Raw genomic sequence first — 6,769 nt, 5'->3', positions numbered from 1 at the left:
AATTAAAAACCAGTATGACTAACAGCACCCAGAGAAAACCACCAAATTTTCCACTTTAGGCTTTTAACAGTTTTAAATAAATGGAAAAAAAGTGAAATAACAAAAATATCGAACACCTAGGAAAAGTCATAACAGAGAGTCATATCAATTGCAAGATTAAAATCTCAAACACATCAAACGTTTAGGGATTAAATTTCTAGCTTTTTTTTTTTTTTTTATTGAAGATGAGATCTTTAACAGATGCAGGATTTTCAGATTGTAAATTGGTTTGCTTTACCTTTTTGTGATGAATAATTTGACTTGCCAATTGTTTGGGATTTCTATGAAACTTCTTTTGATACTAGTTATGAGAATAATTTTCTATGCACAATGTTAATATCAACTGTGTCGCAATTAAAGTTCTTAATCGGTTAATGACATAATACAAATAAATCCTTTCAAACAGATTAGAATTACAGCTTTATTTGCTAGTAATATTTGTAAATAACGTTTTTCATGTCGTTCTTCTTGGTACTAAATGTTATCGTTTCCCAGGTGCACCCGGCAAGCAGCAACCAGTACTATCTGAAAGTATTTATAAATGTTATTTAGGTTCTACAATACAAATTTGCTTCCAATCATTTCCATGTGGAAAAGTAAATGAATTTATAGAAAAGATACAATGTATTTCATAATATTCCCTTTTTTTCAAATCGCGTCAATGTTTATGTAATTGTTTAGAAAGATAAGTTTGATAACGATTGTGAGTGATTTTCCATGACCGGTTTATGCTCTATACCAAATTTTTGAAAAGAAGAAAATGTAAAACCTTTAGAATCTTTACAGACCAGGTCAAAACAAAGCGATGACAGCTGTATCTTGTGAGTTGTATTAACAAGTACGTCATGGAATACAATAAATTTACAGTCATTTAAAAATATGAACAATTTTCCATTACTTCTGGGTTGTATTATGTGTATATATCATGTAGTTTCTGATATGATTAAAAGCAAAATGCATGCATCAGTTTGCCATTCTATAATCAATCGATTTCGCATTTTTCGTAAATTTCTTTTGTCTCAATAGAATCTTAAAAAAAGGTATTGTAATGGGGAATGTGTCAAAGAGACAACAACCCGAACATAGAAAAAACAACAGCAGAAGGTCACCAACAGGTCTTCCATGTAGCAAGAAATTCCAGCACCTGGAGGCATCCTTCAGCTGGCCTCTAAACAAATATATACTAGTTCAGTGATAATGAACACCATACTAAACTCCAAATTGTACACAAGAAACTAAAATAATGATAATGCAAGACTAACAAAGGCCAGAGGCTCCTGACTTGGGACAGGATCAAAAATGCGAAGTTGTTGAACATTAAGTTATGTCCCTTAAATGAAAAAAAAAAACATTTTAAGAGTTGTGTTAATCATATCGATAAATCAACAGGCTGTTATAATCGTGATATATATTAGTTTCGAAATAACACTAGTATTGTACCCTTTGAAGTCAATTTCAAAAATGTCAAAACAAGTTATTTTAACTAAAATATATTATGTTTCAGATGTTTATTGACAAAATAGATTCAAGCCAACGCCTAAGCGAAAGTGATACTTTACACAGGTTAAGATCTTCGTTAAGCGACTTCTAGTAAAAAATCGTCCAAAATCATACTTTTATGGCATTGTTTGCTGTATTGCGTTACATACAAAAAGTAAACATAAAGCTGTATTATGATACAGACATGCAAGACTAAATTCATAATGTTAAATACGGGTATCTGACAAAACTAATGTCTTCAGAACGTATGCAGGATTGTCATTTTGTAGACATGTAATACAAGTTTGGTCTTCGCAAGCAAAATTGCCGAGAGTGTGATCGTTTAAAACCTTCTCTATTACCATCTTTTTTTATTAATTTAATATGTGGTATACAAAGGGTCTCATTGAATTTTGTTTATGTTTAAAATATTCATTGACAAACAAACGATATATATCATTGTCATACTATTTATGTAGGTTCTGTGTTGTCAACGAATAGGTATGTCGATAATATAATAACTACCTTTAACACATTTTTGAACTTCCTCGCTCCATTTATATCCTTTTATACATTCACATGAATTTGTGTCCTTATCATATTCCATATATGCTGGACAACGTATTATGAAACCTAAAATAAATACATATTCTTAATTTGAGGTCACCTTTCCTAAAAGGAAATGTGAGCTTTTCTCATCACTTGGTGTCCGTCGTCGTCGTCGTCGTCTGTCGTCGTTAACAATTTTTCAAACATCTTCTCCTCTGAAGCTAATGAATGGATTTGGATGAAACTTAGCAAGATTGTTCCTTAGATTATCTTGCACAAAGTTTGTGCGTCGATTTCTGATCCGTCAAAAAACATGGCCGCCATGGCTAAAAATAGAACATGGGGTTAAAATTGAGTTTTTTGCTTATATCTCAAAAACGAAAGCATTTATAGCAAGTCTGATATGGGCTAAAAATCTTCATTAGGTCAAGATCTATCAGCCCTGAAATTTTAAGATGAATCAAACAACCCATTGTTGGGTTGCTGCCACTTAACTGGTAATTTTAAGGAAATTTTGCCATTTTGGGTCATTATCTTGAATATTATTATAGATAAGGATAAACTGTAAACAGCAAGAATGATCAGCAAAGTAAGATCTACAAATAAATTAATATGACCAAAATTGTCAATTGACCCCTTCAGGGGTTATTGTCCTTTAATGACAATTTTTCACAATTTGTTCATCATTATATTTGCTTCTTCTTCTCTAAAACTACTCAAACAAATTCAACCAAACTTCAACTGAATGATCAATAGGGTGTATAAAATAAAGTTTGTATTTTATTTTCTATTTCGTCAAAAAACATGGCCGTCATGGCTAAAAATAGAACACAGGGTAAAATGCAGTTTTTGGCTTATATCTCAAAAACTCAAGCATTTAGAGCAAATAAGACAGAAGTAAAAGTATTTATTAGGTCAAGGTCTACCTGTCCTGAAATTTTCAGCCGAATTGGGTAACTGGTTTTTCAGGTACAATGCCCCTGAATTGATGATTTTAAAGAAATTTTGCAGTTTTTGGTTATTATCTTGAATATTATTATAGATACAGAAAAACTGTTAATAGCAAAAATGTTAAGCAAAGTAAGATCTACAAATAAGTTAATTGACCAAAATTGTCAATTGACCCCGTAAGGAGTTATTGCCCTTTAAAGACTTTTTTTCACAATTTGTTCATCATGTTGACTTACTTTAAAAAATCTTCTCCTTTGAAACTGCTGTATCAATTTCAGCCAAACTTATGCTAAATGAGTTTCAGAGTATCTAGTATAGGTTTTATATTTTCTTTCCTTGTATGTCAAGAATCATAGCTCCTAAAGCTAAAATAGAACATAGGAGAATTTTTTATTTTTTTTTGCTTTTGAAGAAATTAGGACGATTCAAAGAACATTTAAATAAATTGAAAAGCAAAAATAATCATTGATGAGAGATTTAACCCGAAAAATTAAGGTGAGCGATTCAGGCTCTTGAGAGCCTCTTGTTGTTTTCGGCAGCAATGTCCAAATTAGCAATATGATATTCTACAATGATACAGTAAGATGTAAATGTATATATCTGACCTCTCTTTTCATAGTTTTTTTTTGGTGTTCGGTTGATATCTTATTGACGATTTCTATTGATTTTGAATGTATTGCTATACCTCCATCCAAATATGGACATTTCAAACCAACAAATTTAAAGAACAAACAAATTGAAGTCAATAGGACAAAACAGGGATGATGCAAGTACAGTTATAAGCAATCTACAATATCTATATATATATATATATATATATATATATCAACTTGGTCTTCTCTTTTATGAATACGTCAAGACAATTATAAAACAACAAAAACGAATAACCTCCACGTTGGTTGCGAAGTGTTAAAATATAAGTATCCGCGAACACTCAGTTGTGTACTGTTTACATTTTGTCAAATAACTGCCCAAAACTTAATCATTATAAAAAATACTTAATTTTATTATATACATACCATTCACATTATTGCGTATCTGTATACACAAAATAAACAAGATCATAACGTTGATAATACAGCGGTTCATATTCGCAATCCTTTGATCTCTGGGCTACTTTTTTTAAGTGACATCTTGATCTTATTTATACAGAATTGATTTGATAAGTAGATACAATATAACCAGGTTACAATGTAATACATGTATACACCATTTTAATATATATACAATTTCAATGGCTCCAGTAATGTTCAATGGATTGCTTATTAATGCTTAGAATGAGAAATAAAGAACAAAGACGATGATAAGAATGTATTGTAATTAAATCAATATAATGTAATTTTTATTAAACGAAAGTTGTAACATGTTTGACTTACCCTCAATTCAGTCATTTCTTTTCAAATTTTGCTAATAATGATTAGGGAAAATTCTAACATTTCCTTAAAAACACATGTACTAAAAGGACATACCATATGTTAAAGGTCTGGTATATTTCAAGGGAAAAAATGAAATTGAAAAATAAACGTCCCATTGATTCAACATCAGCACGAACTGACACTTATCATCCTAGATGTATTTGTATCGATACACGTTATTTGAATTTGTGCTGGTTATACTCAGGATTACACATCTTACTTCAAATAATTAATGAACATCAACAAAAGAAACGGTCGATCTCATCTTAGAAACTTTGTAACTTTCAAGTTTCACCGACAAAAAAATCGATCAACACAAAACATCGAAATAACCTCACAATGAACTTTGACGTCCTAATTGATTTCAATTTGTAAAGTAGTTCTCAAGACGATTTGAAACAAATATTGCCACTAAGCTTTAAAAAGAAACCGATAGTCGATAGTTGATCAGCCTTCTTGCATACTTAGTAGCATATGTATTTTATGCAAATAATGCAATTGCCGTGTTTCTCAAGATTTCGCCGTATTATCTTTTTTGTCTGTTTAAAACCGATTTCCGCTGTTCTTCCACACGTTTCATATTATAAAAAGTAAAATCACAAAAATACCGAACCCCAAGAAAAATTTAAACGAAACGACAAATGGCAAAATCAAATGTTCAAACACATCAAACCAATGGATAAAAACTATCATATTCTTGACTTTGAACAGGCACTTTCTTATGTAGAAAATGGTGGATTGAACCTGATTTTACAGCTAGTTAAACCTCTCATTTATTGTTCTCATTCCGTGAATTTGTTATTGACATACGTTTATCAAAACGTTTTTCTACTTTTTCTGACCGGTGTGAGAAAAATATTTCTCTTCACTATTAAAAAATCTGTTTTCGGCAAAAGATTGGTTGAAATGTAATTGTGACGTTAAATGTTCTTGTTTTTTTTCTGAATCTTGTTATTGTGAAGTCATGAAAAAAGGCCACCATGCCTGATGATGCCACATCAAAAGAATACAATTTTCCCTTGAAAAGGAAGGATAAAAATCATAACAGAAACAGATTCCACCACTGTAACTCGTGTATTACGATATTTCACCACTCTTTACAATTAAATTTTAATTATCTAATAAGCCCGGTAAGCCTCGCGCTTTAAATATCAAAATTTAACTGTCTCGAGTAGAGAAATATCGTAATACACTTGTTGTAGTTGTGGAATCTATATTTAGCATATTTTGAAAATATTTACTTTGGAAAGCAGGCAACTTGTTGAGGGTAGGATCTTGTTCAGCATTCTGTGACGCAACGCAAACCGTACATCACATAACCTTTATGATATTAAGTATTTCATTTCTTGGAAGGCACGATTATCACGATATATGTCGGAATACATAGGCGAAGATGCCGAAAGGATAATCAAGCTCATAATTCGAAGTCAAACTGACAATGCAATGACTAAAGACAAAACACGACAAAAAGCACAAAAACAGTCGACAAATACAACATAAAACAAAATGATTGAGCACACAAACCTACACGTAAACGAGTGATATCCGATGCTTTGGAGGGGTAAGCAAATCCTGTACCACATGTTACACCTGTCGTGTTCCTTGTGTTATTACAAAGTTAGTGAAAAGTAAAAAAGTGAAACGGATACGGCATTACTTGTGAAACTGACATTTCATGACTGTTGTTTCTAAACAAATTCGGAACCCTCTGTTTATAGCTTACAGCAAGGGAAGCAGATATGAAATTTAAGTTGTCAGTTTGTTTTCGATTTATGAGTTTGACTGTCCCTCTGGTATCTTTCGTCCCTCTTTTATTGAATATCGTATCAACTGACGGATACCTATTGCATACGCAGGCTTTGCTAGGATGGTGAATTGACAAATCTTTGTTCTTGCTATACTCAATCTTGCTTTATCAACCCTGCTGGTATCCTTAGCGGGTTATGTGTTCTGTTAATTTGTTCCTTTTAAAATTGTTATACGATGATGACTGATGTACCCATATTTTGACTATTTTATTTATTGTGTCTTTTTATTTAACGCATCAATGTAAAAATAAAGGAATTTGATGAGACTGTAATTAAAGTGAGAGGGTTAGCGGTATAGAACCAGGTTTAATCTACCATTTTCCACATTTGAAAATGCATGTACCAAGTCAGGAATATGACAGTTATTGTCCATATTTATTTGATGCGTTTTGTTATTTGATTTTGCCGTGTGGTTATGTACCTTTCGAATTATTTTTCCTCTAAGTTCAGTATTTTTGTGATTTTACTTTTTTCTTTATTTATTTGTCGTTTTTATGAATGTTGGTAATTAACCTGACTTGCTTTCTG

At 31.5% G+C, this 6,769-nt stretch overlaps 1 long non-coding RNA gene across 1 annotated transcript; it reads right to left on the bottom strand.

The window, feature by feature from the left end:
• Positions 1–529: 529 nt before the first annotated feature.
• LOC134705106 (uncharacterized) lies at positions 530–4,102 on the bottom strand. Its single transcript, XR_010105481.1, has 3 exons — positions 4,038–4,102; positions 2,044–2,151; positions 530–564 (listed from the first exon to the last, which is right to left on the bottom strand). It is a non-coding gene; the product is annotated as an uncharacterized LOC134705106 (long non-coding RNA).
• Positions 4,103–6,769: the final 2,667 nt, after the last annotated feature.

The sequence above is a fragment of the Mytilus trossulus genome, chromosome 2, assembly GCF_036588685.1.
Source record: "Mytilus trossulus isolate FHL-02 chromosome 2, PNRI_Mtr1.1.1.hap1, whole genome shotgun sequence".
Taxonomy (NCBI): domain Eukaryota; kingdom Metazoa; phylum Mollusca; class Bivalvia; order Mytilida; family Mytilidae; genus Mytilus; species Mytilus trossulus.
Note: the sequence above shows the minus strand (reverse complement) of the source record. Positions and strands in the feature narration are given on the sequence as shown.